Below are 25,289 nucleotides of genomic sequence, written 5' to 3'. Positions count from 1 at the left end.
TTGGGAAAATGAATGTCTACAAATAAAAACTACACAGAAGAATTGTGTGAAACTTCTTTCTGTTCTGTTTGTTCAACTAAAAGAGTTGAACCTTAGTTTTGATTGAGCCGTTCTGAAACACTCTTTCTGTAGAAAATGCAAGTGGAGATTCGGAGCGCTAAGAGGGTAATAGTGGAAAAAGGAATGTCTCCAAATATAAACTACACAGAATCATTCTGTGAAACTTCTTTCTGATCTGTGCATTCAGCTAACAGAGTTAAACCATACTTTTGATTGAGCAGATCTGAACACTCTTTCTGTAGAAAATGCAACTGGACATTTGGAGCGCTAATAGCGTAGTAGTGGAAAAAGGAATATATTCAAATATAAACTACACAGAAGCATTCTGTGAAACTTCTTTCTGATCTGAGCATTCAGCTAACAGAGTTAAACCATACTTTTGATTGAGCAGTTTTGAAACACTCTGTCTGTAGAAAATGCAACTGGACATTCGTAGCGCTAAGTGGGTAATAGTGGAAAAAAGAATATGTTCAAATATAAACTACACAGAAGCATTGTATGAAACTTCTTTCTGTTCTGTGCATTCAACTAACAGAGTTGAACCTTACTTTTGATTGAGCCTTTCTGAAACACTCTTTCTGTAGAAACTGCAATTGGACATTCTGAGCGCTAAGAGGCCTCTATTGGGAAAAATAATATCTTCAAATAAAAACTACACAGAAGCATTGTGTGAAACTTATTTCTGATATGTTCATTAAGCTAACAGAGTTAAACCATACTTTTGATTGCGCAGTTCTGAACACTCTTTCTGTAGAAAATGCAAGTGGACATTCGGAGCGCTAAGAGGGTAATAGTGGAAAAAGGAATATATTCAAATATAAACTACACAGTAGCATTCTGTGAAAATTCTTTCTGTTCTGTGCATTCAACCAACAGAGTTGAACCTTACTTTTGATTGAGCCGTTCTGAAACACTCTTTCTGCAGAAACTGCAATTGGACATGCTAAGCGCTAAGAGGCCAACATTGGGAAAAAGAATATCCTCAAATAAAAACTACACAGATGCATTCTGTGAAACTTATTTCTGATCTGTAAATTCAGTTAACAGAGATAAAACATATTTTTGATTGAGCAGTTATGAAACACTCTTTTTGTAGAAAATGCAAGTGGAGATTCGGAGCGCTAAGAGGGTAATAGTGGAAAAAGGAATGTCTTCAAATATAAACTACACAGAATCATTCGGTGAAACTTCTTTCTGATCTGTGCATTCAGCTAACAGAGTTAAACCATACTTTTGATTGAGCAGATCTGAACACTCTTTCTGTAGAAAATGCAACTGGACATTTGGAGCGCTAAGAGCGTAGTAGTGGAAAAAGGAATATATTCAAATATAAACTACACAGAAGCATTCTGTGAAACTTCTTTCTGATCTGAGCATTCAGCTAACAGAGTTAAACCATACTTTTGATTGAGCAGTTTTGAAACACACTGTCTGTAGAAAATGCAACTGGACATTCGTAGCGCTAAGTGGGTAATAGTGGAAAAAAGAATATTTTCAAATATAAACTACACAGAAGCATTGTATGAAACTTCTTTCTGTTCTGTGCATTCAACTAACAGAGTTGAACCTTACTTTTGATTGAGCCGTTCTGAAACACTCTTTCTGTAGAAACTGCAATTGGACATTCTGAGCGCTAAGAGGCCTATATTGGGAAAATGAATGTCTACAAATAAAAACTACACAGAAGAATTGTGTGAAACTTCTTTCTGTTCTGTTTGTTCAACTAAAAGAGTTGAACCTTAGTTTTGATTGAGCCGTTCTGAAACACTCTTTCTGTAGAAAATGCAAGTGGAGATTCGGAGCGCTAAGAGGGTAATAGTGGAAAAAGGAATGTCTCCAAATATAAACTACACAGAATCATTCTGTGAAACTTCTTTCTGACCTGTGCATTCAGCTAACAGAGTTAAACCATACTTTTGATTGAGCAGATCTGAACACTCTTTCTGTTGAAAATGCAACTGGACATTTGGAGCGCTAAGAGAGTAGTAGTGGAAAAAGGAATATATTCAAATATAAACTACACAGAAGCATTCTGTGAAACTTCTTTCTGATCTGAGCATTCAGCTAACAGAGTTAAACCATACTTTTGATTGAGCAGTTTTGAAACACTCTGTCTGTAGAAAATGCAACTGGACATTCGTAGCGCTAAGTGGGTAATAGTGGAAAAAAGAATATGTTCAAATATAAACTACACAGAAGCATTGTATGAAACTTCTTTCTGTTCTGTGCATTCAACTAACAGAGTTGAACCTTACTTTTGATTGAGCCTTTCTGAAACACTCTTTCTGTAGAAACTGCAATTGGACATTCTGAGCGCTAAGAGGCCTCTATTGGGAAAAATAATACCTTCAAATAAAAACTACACAGAAGCATTGTGTGAATCTTATTTCTGATATGTTCACTAAGCTAACAGAGTTAAACCATACTTTTGATTGCGCAGTTCTGAACACTCTTTCTGTAGAAAATGCAAGTGGACATTTGGAGCGCTAAGAGGGTAATAGTGGAAAAAGGAATATATTCAAATATAAACTACACAGTAGCATTCTGTGAAAATTCTTTCTGTTCTGTGCATTCAACCAACAGAGTTGAACCTTACTTTTGATTGAGCCGTTCTGAAACACTCTTTCTGTAGAAACTGCAATTGGACATGCTAAGCGCTAAGAGGCCAACATTGGGAAAAAGAATATCTTCAAATAAAAACTACACAGATGCATTCTGTGAAACTTATTTCTGATCTGTAAATTCAGCTAACAGAGATAAAACATATTTTTGATTGAGCAGTTATGAAACACTCTTTTTGTAGAAAATGCAAGTGGAGATTCGGAGCGCTAAGAGGGTAATAGTGGAAAAAGGAATGTCTTCAAATATAAACTACACAGAATCATTCGGTGAAACTTCTTTCTGATCTGTGCATTCAGCTAACAGAGTTAAACCATACTTTTGATTGAGCAGATCTGAACACTCTTTCTGTAGAAAATGCAACTGGACATTTGGAGCGCTAAGAGCGTAGTAGTGGAAAAAGGAATATATTCAAATATAAACTACACAGAAGCATTCTGTGAAACTTCTTTCTGATCTGAGCATTCAGCTAACAGAGTTAAACCATACATTTGATTGAGCAGTTTTGAAACACACTGTCTGTAGAAAATGCAACTGGACATTCGTAGCGCTAAGTGGGTAATAGTGGAAAAAATAATATGTTCAAATATAAACTACACAGAAGCATTGTATGAAACTTCTTTCTGTTCTGTGCATTCAACTAACAGAGTTGAACCTTACTTTTGATTGAGCCGTTCTGAAACACTCTTTCTGTAGAAACTGCAATTGGACATTCTGAGCGCTAAGAGGCCTATATTGGGAAAAAGAATGTGTACAAATAAAAACTACACAGAAGAATTGTGTGAAACTTCTTTCTGTTCTATTTGTTCAACTAAAAGAGTTGAACCTTAGTTTTGATTGAGCCGTTCTGAAACACTCTTTCTGTAGAAAATGCAAGTGGAGATTCGGAGGGCTAAGAGGGTAATAGTGGAAAAAGGAATGTCTCCAAATATAAACTACACAGAATCATTCTGTGAAACTTCTTTCTGATCTGTGCATTCAGCTAACAGAGTTAAACCATACTTTTGATTGAGCAGATCTGAACACTCTTTCTGTTGAAAATGCAACTGGACAATTGGAGCGCTAATAGAGTAGTAGTGGAAAAAGGAATATATTCAAATATAAACTACACAGAAGCATTCTGTGAAACTTCTTTCTGATCTGAGCATTCAGCTAACAGAGTTAAACCATACTTTTGATTGAGCAGCTTTGAAACACTCTGTAGAAAATACAACTGGACATTCGTAGCGCTAAGTGGGTAAGAGTGGAAAAAAGAATATGTTCAAATATAAACTACACAGAACCATTGTATGAAACTTCTTTCTGTTCTGTGCATTCAACTAACAGAGTTGAACCTTACTTTTGATTGAGCCTTTTTGAAACACTCTTTCTGTAGAAACTGCAATTGGACATTCTGAGCGCTAAGAGGCCTCTATTGGGAAAAATAATATCTTCAAATAAAAACTACACAGAAGCATTGTGTGAAACTTATTTCTGATATGTTCATTAAGCTAACAGAGTTAAACCATACTTTTGATTGCGCAGTTCTGAACACTCTTTCTGTAGAAAATGCAAGTGGACATTCGGAGCGCTAAGAGGGTAATAGTGGAAAAAGGAATATATTCAAATATAAACTACACAGTAGCATTCTGTGAAAATTCTTTCTGTTCTGTGCATTCAACCAACAGAGTTGAACCTTACTTTTGATTGAGCCGTTCTGAAACACTCTTTCTGTAGAAACTGCAATTGGACATGCTAAGCGCTAAGAGGCCAACATTGGGAAAAAGAATATCCTCAAATAAAAACTACACAGATGCATTCTGTGAAACTTATTTCTGATCTGTAAATTCAGTTAACAGAGATAAAACATATTTTTGATTGAGCAGTTATGAAACACTCTTTTTGTAGAAAATGCAACTGGACATTCGTAGCGCTAAGTGGGTAATAGTGGAAAAAAGAATATGTTCAAATATAAACTACACAGAATCATTGTATGAAACTTCTTTCTGTTCTGTGCATTCAACTAACAGAGTTGAACCTTACTTTTGATTGAGCCGTTCTGAAACACTCTTTCTGTAGAAACTGCAATTGGACATTCTGAGCGCTAAGAGGCCTATATTGGGAAAAAGAATGTCTACAAATAAAAACTACACAGAAGAATTGTGTGAAACTTCTTTCTGTTCTGTTTGTTCAACTAAAAGAGTTGAACCTTAGTTTTGATTGAGCCGTTCTGAAACACTCTTTCTGTAGAAAATGCAAGTGGAGATTCGGAGCGCTATGAGGGTAATAGTGGAAAAAGGAATGTCTCCAAATATAAACTACACAGAATCATTCTGTGAAACTTCTTTCTGATCTGTGCATTCAGCTAACAGAGTTAAACCATACTTATGACTGAGCAGATCTGAACACTCTTTCTGTAGAAAATGCAACTGGACATTTGGAGCGCTAAGAGCGTAGTAGTGGAAAAAGGAATATATTCAAATATAAACTACACAGAAGCATTCTGTGAAACTTCTTTCTGATCTGAGCATTCAGCTAACAGAGTTAAACCATACTTTTGATTGAGCAGTTTTGAAACACTCTGTCTGTAGAAAATGCAACTGGACATTCGTAGCGCTAAGTGGGTAATAGTGGAAAAAAGAATATGTTCAAATATAAACTACACAGAAGCATTGTATGAAACTTCTTTCTGTTCTGTGCATTCAACTAACAGAGTTGAACCTTACTTTTGATTGAGCCTTTCTGAAACACTCTTTCTGTAGAAACTGCAATTGGACATTCTGAGCGCTAAGAGGCCTCTATTGGGAAAAATAATATCTTCAAATAAAAACTACACAGAAGCATTGTGTGAAACTTATTTCTGATATGTTCATTAAGCTAACAGAGTTAAACCATACTTTTGATTGCGCAGTTCTGAACACTCTTTCTGTAGAAAATGCAAGTGGACATTCGGAGCGCTAAGATGGTAATAGTGGAAAAAGGAATATATTCAAATATAAACTACACAGTAGCATTCTGTGAAAATTCTTTCTGTTCTGTGCATTCAACCAACAGAGTTGAACCTTACTTTTGATTGAGCTGTTCTGAAACACTCTTTCTGTAGAAACTGCAATTGGACATGCTAAGAGCTAAGAGGCCAACATTGGGAAAAAGAATATCTTCAAATAAAAACTACACAGATGCATTCTGTGAAACTTATTTCTGATCTGTAAATTCAGTTAACAGAGATAAAACATATTTTTGATTGAGCAGTTATGAAACACTCTTTTTGTAGAAAACGCAAGTGGAGATTCGGAGCGCTAAGAGGGTAATAGTTGAAAAATGAATGTCTTCAATTATAAACTACACAGAATCATTCGGTGAAACTTCTTTCTGATCTGTGCATTCAGCTAACAGTGTTAAACCATACTTTTGATTGAGCAGATCTGAACACTCTTTCTGTAGAAAATGCAACTGGACCTTTGGAGCGCTAAGAGCGTAGTAGTGGAAAAAGGAATATATTCAAATATAAACTACACAGAAGCATTCTGTGAAACTTCTTTCTGATCTGAGCATTCAGCTAACAGAGTTAAACCATACTTTTGATTGAGCAGTTTTGAAACACTCTGTCTGTAGAAAATGCAACTGGACATTCGTAGCGCTAAGTGGGTAATAGTGGAAAAAAGAATATGTTCAAATATAAACTACACAGAAACATTGTATGAAACGTCTTTCTGTTCTGTGCATTCAACTAACAGAGTTGAACCTTACTTTTGATTGAGCCGTTCTGAAACTCTCTTTCTGTAGAAACAGCAATTGGACATTCTGAGCGCTAAGAGGCCTATATTGGGAAAAAGAATGTCTACAAATAAAAACTACACAGAAGAAATGTGTGAAACTTCTTTCTGTTCTGTTTGTTCAACTAAAAGAGTTGAACCTTAGTTTTGATTGAACCGTTCTGAAACACTCTTTCTGTAGAAAATGCAAGTGGAGATTCGGAGCGCTAAGAGGGTAATAGTGGAAAAAGGAATGTCTCCAAATATAAACTACACAGAATCATTCTGTGAAACTTCTTTCTGATCTGTGCATTCAGCTAACAGAGTTAAACCATACTTTTGATTGAGCAGATCTGAACACTCTTTCTGTAGAAAATGCAACTGGACATTTGGAGCGCTAAGAGAGTAGTAGTGGAAAAAGGAATATATTCAAATATAAACTACACAGAAGCATTCTGTGAAACTTCTTTCTGATCTGAGCATTCAGCTAACAGAGTTAAACCATACTTTTGATTGAGCAGTTTTGAAACACTCTGTCTGTAGAAAATGCAACTGGACATTCGTAGCGCTAAGTGGGTAATAGTGGAAAAAAGAATATGTTCAAATATAAACTACACAGAAGCATTGTATGAAACTTCTTTCTGTTCTGTGCATTCAACTAACAGAGTTGAACCTTACTTTTGATTGAGCCTTTCTGAAACACTCTTTCTGTAGAAACTGCAATTGGACATTCTGAGCGCTAAGAGGCCTCTATTGGGAAAAATAATATCTTCAAATAAAAACTACACAGAAGCATTGTGTGAAACTTATTCCTGATATGTTCATTAAGCTAACAGAGTTAAACCATACTTTTGATTGCGCAGTTCTGAACACTCTTTCTGTAGAAAATGCAAGTGGACATTCGGAGCGCTAAGAGGGTAATAGTGGAAAAAGGAATATATTCAAATATAAACTACACAGTAGCATTCTGTGAAAATTCTTTCTGTTCTGTGCATTCAACTAACAGAGTTGAACCTTACTTTTGATTGAGCCGTTCTGAAACACTCTTTGTGTAGAAACTGCAATTGGACATGCTAAGCGCTAAGAGGCCTACATTGGGAAGAAGAATATCTTCAAATAAAAACTACACAGATGCATTCTGTGAAAATTATTTCTGATCTGCAAATTCAGTTAACAGAGATAAAACATATTTTTGATTGAGCAGTTATGAAACACTCTTTTTGTAGAAAATGCAATTGGAGATTCGGAGCGCTAAGAGGTTAATAGTGGAAAAAGGAATGTCTTCAAATATAAACTACACAGAATCATTCTGTGAAACTTCTTTCTGATCTGTGCATTCAGCTAACAGAGTTAAACCATACTTTTGATTGAGCAGATCTGAACACTCTTTCTGTAGAAAATGCAACTGGACATTTTGAGCGCTAAGAGCGTAGTAGTGCAAAAAGGAATATATTCAAATATAAACTACACAGAAGCATTCTGTGAAACTTCTTTCTGATCTGAGCATTCAGCTAACAGAGTTAAACCATACTTTTGATTGAGCAGTTTTGAAACACACTGTCTGTAGAAAATGCAACTGGACATTCGTAGCGCTATGTGGGTAATAGTGGAAAAAAAATATGTTCAAATATAAACTACACAGAAGCATTGTATGAAACTTCTTTCTGTTCTGTGCATTCAACTAACAGAGTTGAACCTTACTTTTGATTGAGCCGTTCTGAAACACTCTTTCTGTAGAAACTGCAATTGGACATTCTGAGCGCTAAGAGGCCTATATTGGGAAAAAGAATGTCTACAAATAAAAACTACACAGAAGAATTTTGTGAAATTTCTTTCTGTTCTGTTTGTTCAACTAAAAGAGTTGAACCTTAGTTTTGATTTAGCTGTTCTGAAACACTCTTTCTGTAGAAAATGCAAGTGGAGTTTCGGAGCGCTAAGAGGGTAATAGTGGAAAAAGGAATGTCTCCAAATATAAACTACACAGAATCATTCTGTGAAACTTCTTTCTGATCTGTGCATTCAGCTAACAGAGTTAAACCATACTTTTCAATGAGCAGATCTGAACACTCTTTCTGTAGAAAATGCAACTGGACATTTGGAGCGCTAAGAGCGTAGTAGTGGAAAAAGGAATATATTCAAATATAAACTACACAGAAGCATTCTGTGAAACTTCTCTCTGATCTGAGCATTCAGCTAACAGAGTTAAACCATACTTTTGATTGAGCAGTTTTGAAACACTCTGTCTGTAGAAAATGCAACTGGACATTCGTAGCGCTAAGTGGGTAATAGTGGAATAAAGATTATGTTCGAATATAAACTACACAGAAGCATTGTATGAAACTTCTTTCTGTTCTGTGCATTCAACTAACAGAGTTGAACCTTACTTTTGATTGAGCCTTTCTGAAACACTCTTTCTGTAGAAACTGCAATTGGACATTCTGAGCGCTAAGAGGCCTCTATTGGGAAAAATAATATCTTCACATAAAAACTACACAGAAGCATTGTGTGAAACTTATTTCTGATATGTTCATTAAGCTAACAGAGTTAAACCATACTTTTGATTGCGCAGTTCTGAACACTCTTTCTGTAGAAAATGCAAGTGGACATTTGGAGCGCTAAGAGGGTAATAGTGGAAAAAGAATATATTCAAATATAAACTACACAGTAGCATTCTGTGAAAATTCTTTCTGTTCTGTGCATTCAACCAACAGAGTTGAACCTTACTTTTGATTGAGCCGTTCTGAAACACTCTTTCTGTAGAAACTGCAATTGGACATGCTAAGCGCTAAGAGGCCAACATTGGGAAAAAAAATATCTTCAAATAAAAACTACACAGATGCTTTCTGTGAAACTTATTTCTGATCTGTAAATTCAGTTAACAGAGATAAAACATATTTTTGATTGAGCAGTTATGAAACACTCTTTTTGTAGAAAATGCAAGTGGAGATTCGGAGCGCTAAAAAGGTAATAGTGGAAAAAGGAATGTCTTCAAATATAAACTACACAGAATCATTCGGTGAAACTTCTTTCTGATCTGTGCATTCAGCTAACAGTGTTAAACCATACTTTTGATTGAGCAGATCTGAACACTCTTTCTGTAGAAAATGCAACTGGACATTTGGAGCGCTAAGAGCGTAGTAGTGGAAAAAGGAATATATTCAAATATAAACTACACAGAAGCATTCTGTGAAACTTCTTTCTGATCTGAGCATTCAGCTAACAGAGTTAAACCATACTTTTGATTGAGCAGTTTTGAAACACTCTGTCTGTAGAAAATGCAACTGGACATTCGTAGCGCTAAGTGGGTAATAGTGGAAAAAAGAATATGTTCAAATATAAACTACACAGAAACATTGTATGAAACGTCTTTCTGTTCTGTGCATTCAACTAACAGAGTTGAACCTTACTTTTGATTGAGCCGTTCTGAAACACTCTTTCTGTAGAAACAGCATTTGGACATTCTGAGCGCTAAGAGGCCTATATTGGGAAAAAGAATGTCTACAAATAAAAACTACACAGAAGAAATGTGTGAAACTTCTTTCTGTTCTGTTTGTTCAACTAAAAGAGTTGAACCTTAGTTTTGATTGAACCGTTCTGAAACACTCTTTCTGTAGAAAATGCAAGTGGAGATTCGGAGCGCTAAGAGGGTAATAGTGGAAAAAGGAATGTCTCCAAATATAAACTACACAGAATCATTCTGTGAAACTTCTTTCTGATCTGTGCATTCAGCTAACAGAGTTAAACCATACTTTTGATTGAGCAGATCTGAACACTCTTTCTGTAGAAAATGCAACTGGACATTTGGAGCGCTAAGAGAGTAGTAGTGGAAAAAGGAATATATTCAAATATAAACTACACAGAAGCATTCTGTGAAACTTCTTTCTGATCTGAGCATTCAGCTAACAGAGTTAAACCATACTTTTGATTGAGCAGTTTTGAAACACTCTGTCTGTAGAAAATGCAACTGGACATTCGTAGCGCTAAGTGGGTAATAGTGGAAAAAAGAATATGTTCAAATATAAACTACACAGAAGCATTGTATGAAACTTCTTTCTGTTCTGTGCATTCAACTAACAGAGTTGAACCTTACTTTTGATTGAGCCTTTCTGAAACACTCTTTCTGTAGAAACTGCAATTGGACATTCTGAGCGCTAAGAGGCCTCTATTGGGAAAAATAATATCTTCAAATAAAAACTACACAGAAGCATTGTGTGAAACTTATTCCTGATATGTTCATTAAGCTAACAGAGTTAAACCATACTTTTGATTGCGCAGTTCTGAACACTCTTTCTGTAGAAAATGCAAGTGGACATTCGGAGCGCTAAGAGGGTAATAGTGGAAAAAGGAATATATTCAAATATAAACTACACAGTAGCATTCTGTGAAAATTCTTTCTGTTCTGTGCATTCAACTAACAGAGTTGAACCTTACTTTTGATTGAGCCGTTCTGAAACACTCTTTGTGTAGAAACTGCAATTGGACATGCTAAGCGCTAAGAGGCCTACATTGGGAAGAAGAATATCTTCAAATAAAAACTACACAGATGCATTCTGTGAAAATTATTTCTGATCTGCAAATTCAGTTAACAGAGATAAAACATATTTTTGATTGAGCAGTTATGAAACACTCTTTTTGTAGAAAATGCAATTGGAGATTCGGAGCGCTAAGAGGTTAATAGTGGAAAAAGGAATGTCTTCAAATATAAACTACACAGAATCATTCTGTGAAACTTCTTTCTGATCTGTGCATTCAGCTAACAGAGTTAAACCATACTTTTGATTGAGCAGATCTGAACACTCTTTCTGTAGAAAATGCAACTGGACATTTTGAGCGCTAAGAGCGTAGTAGTGCAAAAAGGAATATATTCAAATATAAACTACACAGAAGCATTCTGTGAAACTTCTTTCTGATCTGAGCATTCAGCTAACAGAGTTAAACCATACTTTTGATTGAGCAGTTTTGAAACACACTGTCTGTAGAAAATGCAACTGGACATTCGTAGCGCTATGTGGGTAATAGTGGAAAAAAAATATGTTCAAATATAAACTACACAGAAGCATTGTATGAAACTTCTTTCTGTTCTGTGCATTCAACTAACAGAGTTGAACCTTACTTTTGATTGAGCCGTTCTGAAACACTCTTTCTGTAGAAACTGCAATTGGACATTCTGAGCGCTAAGAGGCCTATATTGGGAAAAAGAATGTCTACAAATAAAAACTACACAGAAGAATTTTGTGAAATTTCTTTCTGTTCTGTTTGTTCAACTAAAAGAGTTGAACCTTAGTTTTGATTTTGCTGTTCTGAAACACTCTTTCTGTAGAAAATGCAAGTGGAGATTCGGAGCGCTAAGAGGGTAATAGTGGAAAAAGGAATGTCTCCAAATATAAACTACACAGAATCATTCTGTGAAACTTCTTTCTGATCTGTGCATTCAGCTAACAGAGTTAAACCATACTTTTCAATGAGCAGATCTGAACACTCTTTCTGTAGAAAATGCAACTGGACATTTGGAGCGCTAAGAGCGTAGTAGTGGAAAAAGGAATATATTCAAATATAAACTACACAGAAGCATTCTGTGAAACTTCTCTCTGATCTGAGCATTCAGCTAACAGAGTTAAACCATACTTTTGATTGAGCAGTTTTGAAACACTCTGTCTGTAGAAAATGCAACTGGACATTCGTAGCGCTAAGTGGGTAATAGTGGAATAAAGATTATGTTCGAATATAAACTACACAGAAGCATTGTATGAAACTTCTTTCTGTTCTGTGCATTCAACTAACAGAGTTGAACCTTACTTTTGATTGAGCCTTTCTGAAACACTCTTTCTGTAGAAACTGCAATTGGACATTCTGAGCGCTAAGAGGCCTCTATTGGGAAAAATAATATCTTCACATAAAAACTACACAGAAGCATTGTGTGAAACTTATTTCTGATATGTTCATTAAGCTAACAGAGTTAAACCATACTTTTGATTGCGCAGTTCTGAACACTCTTTCTGTAGAAAATGCAAGTGGACATTTGGAGCGCTAAGAGGGTAATAGTGGAAAAAGAATATATTCAAATATAAACTACACAGTAGCATTCTGTGAAAATTCTTTCTGTTCTGTGCATTCAACCAACAGAGTTGAACCTTACTTTTGATTGAGCCGTTCTGAAACACTCTTTCTGTAGAAACTGCAATTGGACATGCTAAGCGCTAAGAGGCCAACATTGGGAAAAAAAATATCTTCAAATAAAAACTACACAGATGCTTTCTGTGAAACTTATTTCTGATCTGTAAATTCAGTTAACAGAGATAAAACATATTTTTGATTGAGCAGTTATGAAACACTCTTTTTGTAGAAAATGCAAGTGGAGATTCGGAGCGCTAAGAGGGTAATAGTGGAAAAAGGAATGTCTTCAAATATAAACTACACAGAATCATTCGGTGAAACTTCTTTCTGATCTGTGCATTCAGCTAACAGAGTTAAACCATACTTTTGATTGAGCAGATCTGAACACTCTTTCTGTAGAAAATGCAACTGGACAGTTGGAGCGCTAAGAGCGTAGTAGTGGAAAAAGGAATATATTTAAATATAAACTACACAGAAGCATTCTGTGAAACTTCTTTCTGATCTGAGCATTCAGCTAGCAGAGTTAAACCATACTTTTGATTGAGCAGTTTTGAAACACACTGTCTGTAGAAAATGCAACTGGACATTCGTAGCGCTAAGTGGGTAATAGTGGAAAAAAGAATATGTTCAAATATAAACTACACAGAAGCATTGTATGAAACTTCTTTCTGTTCTGTGCATTCAACTAACAGAGTTGAACCTTACTTTTGATTGAGCCGTTCTGAAACACTCTTTCTGTATAAACTGCAATTGGACATTCTGAGCGCTAAGAGGCCTATATTGGGAAAAAGAATGTCTACAAATAAAAACTACACAGAAGAATTGTGTGAAACTTCTTTCTGTTCTGTTTGTTCAACTAAAAGAGTTGAACCTTAGTTTTGATTGAGCCGTTCTGAAACACTCTTTCTGTAGAAAATGCAAGTGGAGATTCGGAGCGCTAAGAGGGTAATAGTGGAAAAAGGAATGTCTCCAAATATAAACTACACAGAATCATTCTGTGAAACTTCTTTCTGATCTGTGCATTCAGCTAACAGAGTTAAACCATACTTATGATTGAGCAGATCTGAACACTCTTTCTGTAGAAAATGCAACTGGACATTTGGAGCGCTAAGAGCGTAGTAGTGGAAAAAGGAATATATTCAAATATAAACTACACAGAAGCATTCTGTGAAACTTCTTTCTGATCTGAGCATTCAGCTAACAGAGTTAAACCATACTTTTGATTGAGCAGTTTTGAAACACTCTGTCTGTAGAAAATGCAACTGGACATTCGTAGTGCTAAGTGGGTAATAGTGGAAAAAAGAATATGTTCAAATATAAACTACACAGAAGCATTGTATGAAACTTCTTTCTGTTCTGTGCATTCAACTAACAGAGTTGAACCTTACTTTTGATTGAGCCTTTCTGAAACACTCTTTCTGTAGAAACTGCAATTGGACATTCTGAGCGCTAAGAGGCCTCTATTGGGAAAAATAATATCTTCAAATAAAAACTACACAGAAGCATTGTGTGAAACTTATTTCTGATATGTTCATTAAGCTAACAGAGTTAAACCATACTTTTGATTGCGCAGTTCTGAACACTCTTTCTGTAGAAAATGCAAGTGGACATTCGGAGCGCTAAGATGGTAATAGTGGAAAAAGGAATATATTCAAATATAAACTACACAGTAGCATTCTGTGAAAATTCTTTCTGTTCTGTGCATTCAACCAACAGATTTGAACCTTACTTTTGATTGAGCCGTTCTGAAACACTCTTTCTGTAGAAACTGCAATTGGACATGCTAAGAGCTAAGAGGCCAACATTGGGAAAAAGAATATCTTCAAATAAAAACTACACAGATGCATTCTGTGAAACTTATTTCTGATCTGTAAATTCAGTTAACAGAGATAAAACATATTTTTGATTGAGCAGTTATGAAACACTCTTTTTGTAGAAAATGCAAGTGGAGATTCGGAGCGCTAAGAGGGTAATAGTGGAAAAAGGAATGTCTTCAATTATAAACTACACAGAATCATTCGGTGAAACTTCTTTCTGATCTGTGCATTCAGCTAATAGTGTTAAACCATACTTTTGATTGAGCAGATCTGAACACTCTTTCTGTAGAAAATGCAACTGGACATTTGGAGCGCTAAGAGCGTAGTAGTGGAAAAAGGAATATATTCAAATATAAACTACACAGAAGCATTCTGTGAAACTTCTTTCTGATCTGAGCATTCAGCTAGCAGAGTTAAACCATACTTTTGATTGAGCAGTTTTGAAACACACTGTCTGTAGAAAATGCAACTGGACATTCGTAGCGCTAAGTGGGTAATAGTGGAAAAAAGAATATGTTCAAATATAAACTACACAGAAGCATTGTATGAAACTTCTTGCTGTTCTGTGCATTCAACTAACAGAGTTGAACCTTACTTTTGATTGAGCCGTTCTGAAACACTCTTTCTGTAGAAACTGCAATTGGACATTCTGAGCGCTAAGAGGCCTATATTGGGAAAAAGAATGTCTACAAATAAAAACTACACAGAAGAATTGTGTGAAACTCCTTTCTGTTCTGTTTGTTCAACTAAAAGAGTTGAACCTTAGTTTTGATTGAGCCGTTCTGAAACACTCTTTCTGTAGAAAATGCAAGTGGAGATTCGGAGCGCTAAGAGGGTAATAGTGGAAAAAGGAATGTCTCCAAATATAAACTACACAGAATCATTCTGTGAAACTTCTTTCTGATCTGTGCATTCAGCTAACAGAGTTAAACCATACTTATGACTGAGCAGATCTGAACACTCTTTCTGTAGAAAATGCAACTGGACATTTGGAGCGCTAAGAGCGTAGTAGTGGAAAAAGGAATATATTCAAATATAAACTACACAGAAGCATTCTGTGAAACTTCTTTCTGATCTGAGCATTCAGCTAACAGAGTTAAACCATACTTTTGATTGAGCAGTTTTGAAACACTCTGTCTGTAGAAAATGCAACTGGACATTCGTAGCGCTAAGTGGGTAATAGTGGAAAAAAGAATATGTTCAAATATAAACTACACAGAAGCATTGTATGAAACTTCTTTCTGTTCTGTGCATTCAACTAACAGAGTTGAACCTTACTTTTGATTGAGCCTTTCTGAAACACTCTTTCTGTAGAAACTGCAATTGGACATTCTGAGCGCTAAGAGGCCTCTATTGGGAAAAATAATATCTTCAAATAAAAACTACACAGAAGCATTGTGTGAAACTTATTTCTGATATGTTCATTAAGCTAACAGAGTTAAACCATACTTTTGATTGCGCAGTTCTGAACACTCTTTCTGTAGAAAATGCAAGTGGACATTCGGAGCGCTAAGATGGTAATAGTGGAAAAAGGAATATATTCAAATATAAACTACACAGTAGCATTCTGTGAAAATTCTTTCTGTTCTGTGCATTCAACCAACAGAGTTGAACCTTACTTTTGATTGAGCTGTTCTGAAACACTCTTTCTGTAGAAACTGCAATTGGACATGCTAAGAGCTAAGAGGCCAACATTGGGAAAAAGAATATCTTCAAATAAAAACTACACAGATGCATTCTGTGAAACTTATTTCTGATCTGTAAATTCAGTTAACAGAGATAAAATATATTTTTGATTGAGCAGTTATGAAACACTCTTTCTGTAGAAAATGCAAGTGGAGATTCGGAGCGCTAAGAGGGTAATAGTTGAAAAAGGAATGTCTTCAATTATAAACTACACAGAATCATTCGGTGAAACTTCTTTCTGATCTGTGCATTCAGCTAACAGTGTTAAACCATACTTTTGATTGAGCAGATCTGAACACTCTTTCTGTAGAAAATGCAACTGGACATTTGGAGCGCTAAGAGCGTAGTAGTGGAAAAAGGAATATATTCAAATATAAACTACACAGAAGCATTCTGTGAAACTTCTTTCTGATCTGAGCATTCAGCTAACAGAGTTAAACCATACTTTTGATTGAGCAGTTTTGAAACACTCTGTCTGTAGAAAATGCAACTGGACATTCGTAGCGCTAAGTGGGTAATAGTGGAAAAAAGAATATGTTCAAATATAAACTACACAGAAACATTGTATGAAACGTCTTTCTGTTCTGTGCATTCAACTAACAGAGTTGAACCTTACTTTTGATTGAGCCGTTCTGAAACACTCTTTCTGTAGAAACAGCAATTGGACATTCTGAGCGCTAAGAGGCCTATATTGGGAAAAAGAATGTCTACAAATAAAAACTACACAGAAGAAATGTGTGAAACTTCTTTCTGTTCTGTTTGTTCAACTAAAAGAGTTGAACCTTAGTTTTGATTGAGCCGTTCTGAAACACTCTTTCTGTAGAAAATGCAAGTGGAGATTCGGAGCGCTAAGAGGGTAATAGTGGAAAAAGGAATGTCTCCAAATATAAACTACACAGAATCATTCTGTGAAACTTCTTTCTGATCTGTGCATTCAGCTAACAGAGTTAAACCATACTTTTGATTGAGCAGATCTGAACACTCTTTCTGTAGAAAATGCAACTGGACATTTGGAGCGCTAAGAGAGTAGTAGTGGAAAAAGGAATATATTCAAATATAAACTACACAGAAGCATTCTGTGAAACTTCTTTCTGATCTGAGCATTCAGCTAACAGAGTTAAACCATACTTTTGATTGAGCAGTTTTGAAACACTCTGTCTGTAGAAAATGCAACTGGACATTCGTAGCGCTAAGTGGGTAATAGTGGAAAAAAGAATATGTTCAAATATAAACTACACAGAAGCATTGTATGAAACTTCTTTCTGTTCTGTGCATTCAACTAACAGAGTTGAACCTTACTTTTGATTGAGCCTTTCTGAAACACTCTTTCTGTAGAAACTGCAATTGGACATTCTGAGCGCTAAGAGGCCTCTATTGGGAAAAATAATATCTTCAAATAAAAACTACACAGAAGCATTGTGTGAAACTTATTCCTGATATGTTCATTAAGCTAACAGAGTTAAACCATACTTTTGATTGCGCAGTTCTGAACACTCTTTCTGTAGAAAATGCAAGTGGACATTCGGAGCGCTAAGAGGGTAATAGTGGAAAAAGGAATATATTCAAATATAAACTACACAGTAGCATTCTGTGAAAATTCTTTCTGTTCTGTGCATTCAACTAACAGAGTTGAACCTTACTTTTGATTGAGCCGTTCTGAAACACTCTTTGTGTAGAAACTGCAATTGGACATGCTAAGCGCTAAGAGGCCTACATTGGGAAGAAGAATATCTTCAAATAAAAACTACACAGATGCATTCTGTGAAAATTATTTCTGATCTGCAAATTCAGTTAACAGAGATAAAACATATTTTTGATTGAGCAGTTATGAAACACTCTTTTTGTAGAAAATGCAATTGGAGATTCGGAGCGCTAAGAGGTTAATAGTGGAAAAAGGAATGTCTTCAAATATAAACTACACAGAATCATTCTGTGAAACTTCTTTCTGATCTGTGCATTCAGCTAACAGAGTTAAACCATACTTTTGATTGAGCAGATCTGAACACTCTTTCTGTAGAAAATGCAACTGGACATTTTGAGCGCTAAGAGCGTAGTAGTGCAAAAAGGAATATATTCAAATATAAACTACACAGAAGCATTCTGTGAAACTTCTTTCTGATCTGAGCATTCAGCTAACAGAGTTAAACCATACTTTTGATTGAGCAGTTTTGAAACACACTGTCTGTAGAAAATGCAACTGGACATTCGTAGCGCTATGTGGGTAATAGTGGAAAAAAAATATGTTCAAATATAAACTACACAGAAGCATTGTATGAAACTTCTTTCTGTTCTGTGCATTCAACTAACAGAGTTGAACCTTACTTTTGATTGAGCCGTTCTGAAACACTCTTTCTGTAGAAACTGCAATTGGACATTCTGAGCGCTAAGAGGCCTATATTGGGAAAAAGAATGTCTACAAATAAAAACTACACAGAAGAATTTTGTGAAATTTCTTTCTGTTCTGTTTGTTCAACTAAAAGAGTTGAACCTTAGTTTTGATTTAGCTGTTCTGAAACACTCTTTCTGTAGAAAATGCAAGTGGAGATTCGGAGCGCTAAGAGGGTAATAGTGGAAAAAGGAATGTCTCCAAATATAAACTACACAGAATCATTCTGTGAAACTTCTTTCTGATCTGTGCATTCAGCTAACAGAGTTAAACCATACTTTTCAATGAGCAGATCTGAACACTCTTTCTGTAGAAAATGCAACTGGACATTTGGAGCGCTAAGAGCGTAGTAGTGGAAAAAGGAATATATTCAAATATAAACTACACAGAAGCATTCTGTGAAACTTCTCTCTGATCTGAGCATTCAGCTAACAGAGTTAAACCATACTTTTGATTGAGCAGTTTTGAAACACTCTGTCTGTAGAAAATGCAACTGGACATTCGTAGCGCTAAGTGGGTAATAGTGGAATAAAGATTATGTTCAAATATAAACTACACAGAAGCATTGTATGAAACTTCTTTCTGTTCTGTGCATTCAACTAACAGAGTTGAACCTTACTTTTGATTGAGCCTTTCTGAAACACTCTTTCTGTAGAAACTGCAATTGGACATTCTGAGCGCTAAGAGGCCTCTATTGGGAAAAATAATATCTTCACATAAAAACTACACAGAAGCATTGTGTGAAACTTATTTCTGATATGTTCATTAAGCTAACAGAGTTAAACCATACTTTTGATTGCGCAGTTCTGAACACTCTTTCTGTAGAAAATGCAAGTGGACATTTGGAGCGCTAAGAGGGTAATAGTGGAAAAAGAATATATTCAAATATAAACTACACAGTAGCATTCTGTGAAAATTCTTTCTGTTCTGTGCATTCAACCAACAGAGTTGAACCTTACTTTTGATTGAGCCGTTCTGAAACACTCTTTCTGTAGAAACTGCAATTGGACATGCTAAGCGCTAAGAGGCCAACATTGGGAAAAAAAATATCTTCAAATAAAAACTACACAGATGCTTTCTGTGAAACTTATTTCTGATCTGTAAATTCAGTTAACAGAGATAAAACATATTTTTGATTGAGCAGTTATGAAACACTCTTTTTGTAGAAAATGCAAGTGGAGATTCGGAGCGCTAAGAGGGTAATAGTGGAAAAAGGAATGTCTTCATATATAAACTACACAGAATCATTCGGTGAAACTTCTTTCTGATCTGTGCATTCAGCTAACAGAGTTAAACCATACTTTTGATTGAGCAGATCTGAACACTCTTTCTGTAGAAAATGCAACTGGACAGTTGGAGCGCTAAGAGCGTAGTAGTGGAAAAAGGAATATATTTAAATATAAACTACACAGAAGCATTCTGTGAAACTTCTTTCTGATCTGAGCATTCAGCTAGCAGAGTTAAACCATACTTTTGATTGAGCAGTTTTGAAACACACTGTCTGTAGAAAATGCAACTGGACATTCGTAGCGCTAAGTGGGTAATAGTGGAAAAAAGAATATGTTCAAATATAAACTACACAGAAGCATTGTATGAAACTTCTTTCTGTTCTGTGCATTCAACTAACAGAGTTGAACCTTACTTTTGATTGAGCCGTTCTGAAACACTCTTTCTGTATAAACTGCAATTGGACATTCTGAGCGCTAAGAGGCCTATATTGGGAAAAAGAATGTCTACAAATAAAAACTACACAGAAGAATTGTGTGAAACTTCTTTCTGTTCTGTTTGTTCAACTAAAAGAGTTGAACCTTAGTTTTGATTGAGCCGTTCTGAAACACTCTTTCTGTAGAAAATGCAAGTGGAGATTCGGAGCGCTAAGAGGGTAATAGTGGAAAAAGGAATGTCTCCAAATATAAACTACACAGAATCATTCTGTGAAACTTCTTTCTGATCTGTGCATTCAGCTAACAGAGTTAAACCATACTTATGATTGAGCAGATCTGAACACTCTTTCTGTAGAAAATGCAACTGGACATTTGGAGCGCTAAGAGCGTAGTAGTGGAAAAAGGAATATATTCAAATATAAACTACACAGAAGCATTCTGTGAAACTTCTTTCTGATCTGAGCATTCAGCTAACAGAGTTAAACCATACTTTTGATTGAGCAGTTTTGAAACACTCTGTCTGTAGAAAATGCAACTGGACTTTCGTAGCGCTAAGTGGGTAATAGTGGAAAAAAGAATATGTTCAAATATAAACTACACAGAAGCATTGTATGAAACTTCTTTCTGTTCTGTGCATTCAACTAACAGAGTTGAACCTTACTTTTGATTGAGCCTTTCTGAAACACTCTTTCTGTAGAAACTGCAATTGGACATTCTGAGCGCTAAGAGGCCTCTATTGGGAAAAATAATATCTTCAAATAAAAACTACACAGAAGCATTGTGTGAAACTTATTTCTGATATGTTCATTAAGCTAACAGAGTTAAACCATACTTTTGATTGCGCAGTTCTGAACACTCTTTCTGTAGAAAATGCAAGTGGACATTCGGAGCGCTAAGACGGTAATAGTGGAAAAAGGAATATATTCAAATATAAACTACATAGTAGCATTCTGTGAAAATTCTTTCTGTTCTGTGCATTCAACCAACAGAGTTGAACCTTACTTTTGATTGAGCCGTTCTGAAACACTCTTTCTGTAGAAACTGCAATTGGACATGCTAAGAGCTAAGAGGCCAACATTGGGAAAAAGAATATCTTCAAATAAAAACTACACAGATGCATTCTGTGAAACTTATTTCTGATCTGTAAATTCAGTTAACAGAGATAAAACATATTTTTGATTGAGCAGTTATGAAACACTCTTTTTGTAGAAAATGCAAGTGGAGATTCGGAGCGCTAAGAGGGTAATAGTGGAAAAAGGAATGTCTTCAATTATAAACTACACAGAATCATTCGGTGAAACTTCTTTCTGATCTGTGCATTCAGCTAACAGTGTTAAACCATACTTTTGATTGAGCAGATCTGAACACTCTTTCTGTAGAAAATGCAACTGGACATTTGGAGCGCTAAGAGCGTAGTAGTGGAAAAAGGAATATATTCAAATATAAACTACACAGAAGCATTCTGTGAAACTTCTTTCTGATCTGAGCATTCAGCTAGCAGAGTTAAACCATACTTTTGATTGAGCAGTTTTGAAACACACTGTCTGTAGAAAATGCAACTGGACATTCGTAGCGCTAAGTGGGTAATAGTGGAAAAAAGAATATGTTCAAATATAAACTACACAGAAGCATTGTATGAAACTTCTTTCTGTTCTGTGCATTCAACTAACAGAGTTGAACCTTACTTTTGATTGAGCCGTTCTGAAACACTCTTTCTGTAGAAACTGCAATTGGACATTCTGAGCGCTAAGAGGCCTATATTGGGAAAAAGAATGTCTACAAATAAAAACTACACAGAAGAATTGTGTGAATCTTCTTTCTGTTCTGTTTGTTCAAATAAAAGAGTTGAACCTTAGTTTTGATTGAGCCGTTCTGAAACACTCTTTCTGTAGAAAATGCAAGTGGAGATTCGGAGCGCTAAGAGGGTAATAGTGGAAAAAGGAATGTCTCCAAATATAAACTACACAGAATCATTCTGTGAAACTTCTTTCTGATCTGTGCATTCAGCTAACAGAGTTAAACCATACTTATGACTGAGCAGATCTGAACACTCTTTCTGTAGAAAATGCAACTGGACATTTGGAGCGCTAAGAGCGTAGTAGTGGAAAAAGGAATATATTCAAATATAAACTACACAGAAGCATTCTGTGAAACTTCTTTCTGATCTGAGCATTCAGCTAACAGAGTTAAACCATACTTTTGATTGAGCAGTTTTGAAACACTCTGTCTGTAGAAAATGCAACTGGACATTCGTAGCGCTAAGTGGGTAATAGTGGAAAAAAGAATATGTTCAAATATAAACTACACAGAAGCATTGTATGAAACTTCTTTCTGTTCTGTGCATTCAACTAACAGAGTTGAACCTTACTTTTGATTGAGCCTTTCTGAAACACTCTTTCTGTAGAAACTGCAATTGGACATTCTGAGCGCTAAGAGGCCTCTATTGGGAAAAATAATATCTTCAAATAAAAACTACACAGAAGCATTGTGTGAAACTTATTTCTGATATGTTCATTAAGCTAACAGAGTTAAACCATACTTTTGATTGCGCAGTTCTGAACACTCTTTCTGTAGAAAATGCAAGTGGACATTCGGAGCGCTAAGATGGTAATAGTGGAAAAAGGAATATATTCAAATATAAACTACACAGTAGCATTCTGTGAAAATTCTTTCTGTTCTGTGCATTCAACCAACAGAGTTGAACCTTACTTTTGATTGAGCTGTTCTGAAACACTCTTTCTGTAGAAACTGCAATTGGACATGCTAAGAGCTAAGAGGCCAACATTGGGAAAAAGAATATCTTCAAATAAAAACTACACAGATGCATTCTGTGAAACTTATTTCTGATCTGTAAATTCAGTTAACAGAGATAAAACATATTTTTGATTGAGCAGTTATGAAACACTCTTTTTGTAGAAAATGCAAGTGGAGATTCGGAGCGCTAAGAGGGTAATAGTTGAAAAAGGAATGTCTTCAATTATAAACTACACAGAATCATTCGGTGAAACTTCTTTCTGATCTGTGCATTCAGCTAACAGTGTTAAACCATACTTTTGATTGAGCAGATCTGAACACTCTTTCTGTAGAAAATGCAACTGGACATTTGGAGCGCTAAGAGCGTAGTAGTGGAAAAAGGAATATATTCAAATATAAACTACACAGAAGCATTCTGTGAAACTTCTTTCTGATCTGAGCATTCAGCTAACAGAGTTAAACCATACTTTTGATTGAGCAGTTTTGAAACACTCTGTCTGTAGAAAATGCAACTGGACATTCGTAGCGCTAAGTGGGTAATAGTGGAAAAAAGAATATGTTCAAATATAAACTACACAGAAACATTGTATGAAACGTCTTTCTGTTCTGTGCATTCAACTAACAGAGTTGAACCTTACTTTTGATTGAGCCGTTCTGAAACACTCTTTCTGTAGAAACAGCAATTGGACATTCTGAGCACTAAGAGGCCTATATTGGGAAAAAGAATGTCTACAAATAAAAACTACACAGAAGAAATGTGTGAAACTTCTTTCTGTTCTGTTTGTTCAACTAAAAGAGTTGAACCTTAGTTTTGATTGAGCCGTTCTGAAACACTCTTTCTGTAGAAAATGCAAGTGGAGATTCGGAGCGCTAAGAGGGTAATAGTGGAAAAAGGAATGTCTCCAAATATAAACTACACAGAATCATTCTGTGAAACTTCTTTCTGATCTGTGCATTCAGCTAACAGAGTTAAAACATACTTTTGATTGAGCAGATCTGAACACTCTTTCTGTAGAAAATGCAACTGGACATTTGGAGCGCTAAGAGAGTAGTAGTGGAAAAAGGAATATATTCAAATATAAACTACACAGAAGCATTCTGTGAAACTTCTTTCTGATCTGAGCATTCAGCTAACAGAGTTAAACCATACTTTTGATTGAGCAGTTTTGAAACACTCTGTCTGTAGAAAATGCAACTGGACATTCGTAGCGCTAAGTGGGTAATAGTGGAAAAAAGAATATGTTCAAATATAAACTACACAGAAGCATTGTATGAAACTTCTTTCTGTTCTGTGCATTCAACTAACAGAGTTGAACCTTACTTTTGATTGAGCCTTTCTGAAACACTCTTTCTGTAGAAACTGCAATTGGACATTCTGAGCGCTAAGAGGCCTCTATTGGGAAAAATAATATCTTCAAATAAAAACTACACAGAAGCATTGTGTGAAACTTATTCCTGATATGTTCATTAAGCTAACAGAGTTAAACCATACTTTTGATTGCGCAGTTCTGAACACTCTTTCTGTAGAAAATGCAAGTGGACATTCGGAGCGCTAAGAGGGTAATAGTGGAAAAAGGAATATATTCAAATATAAACTACACAGTAGCATTCTGTGAAAATTCTTTCTGTTCTGTGCATTCAACTAACAGAGTTGAACCTTACTTTTGATTGAGCCGTTCTGAAACACTCTTTGTGTAGAAACTGCAATTGGACATGCTAAGCGCTAAGAGGCCTACATTGGGAAGAAGAATATCTTCAAATAAAAACTACACAGATGCATTCTGTGAAAATTATTTCTGATCTGCAAATTCAGTTAACAGAGATAAAACATATTTTTGATTGAGCAGTTATGAAACACTCTTTTTGTAGAAAATGCAATTGGAGATTCGGAGCGCTAAGAGGTTAATAGTGGAAAAAGGAATGTCTTCAAATATAAACTACACAGAATCATTCTGTGAAACTTCTTTCTGATCTGTGCATTCAGCTAACAGAGTTAAACCATACTTTTGATTGAGCAGATCTGAACACTCTTTCTGTAGAAAATGCAACTGGACATTTTGAGCGCTAAGAGCGTAGTAGTGCAAAAAGGAATATATTCAAATATAAACTACACAGAAGCATTCTGTGAAACTTCTTTCTGATCTGAGCATTCAGCTAACAGAGTTAAACCATACTTTTGATTGAGCAGTTTTGAAACACACTGTCTGTAGAAAATGCAACTGGACATTCGTAGCGCTATGTGGGTAATAGTGGAAAAAAAATATGTTCAAATATAAACTACACAGAAGCATTGTATGAAACTTCTTTCTGTTCTGTGCATTCAACTAACAGAGTTGAACCTTACTTTTGATTGAGCCGTTCTGAAACACTCTTTCTGTAGAAACTGCAATTGGACATTCTGAGCGCTAAGAGGCCTATATTGGGAAAAAGAATGTCTACAAATAAAAACTACACA

Source organism: Symphalangus syndactylus, chromosome X (genome assembly GCF_028878055.3).
Source record: "Symphalangus syndactylus isolate Jambi chromosome X, NHGRI_mSymSyn1-v2.1_pri, whole genome shotgun sequence".
NCBI lineage: Eukaryota > Metazoa > Chordata > Mammalia > Primates > Hylobatidae > Symphalangus > Symphalangus syndactylus.
The sequence above is the reverse complement of the archived record's forward strand: the minus strand, read 5'-3'. Positions refer to the sequence as shown.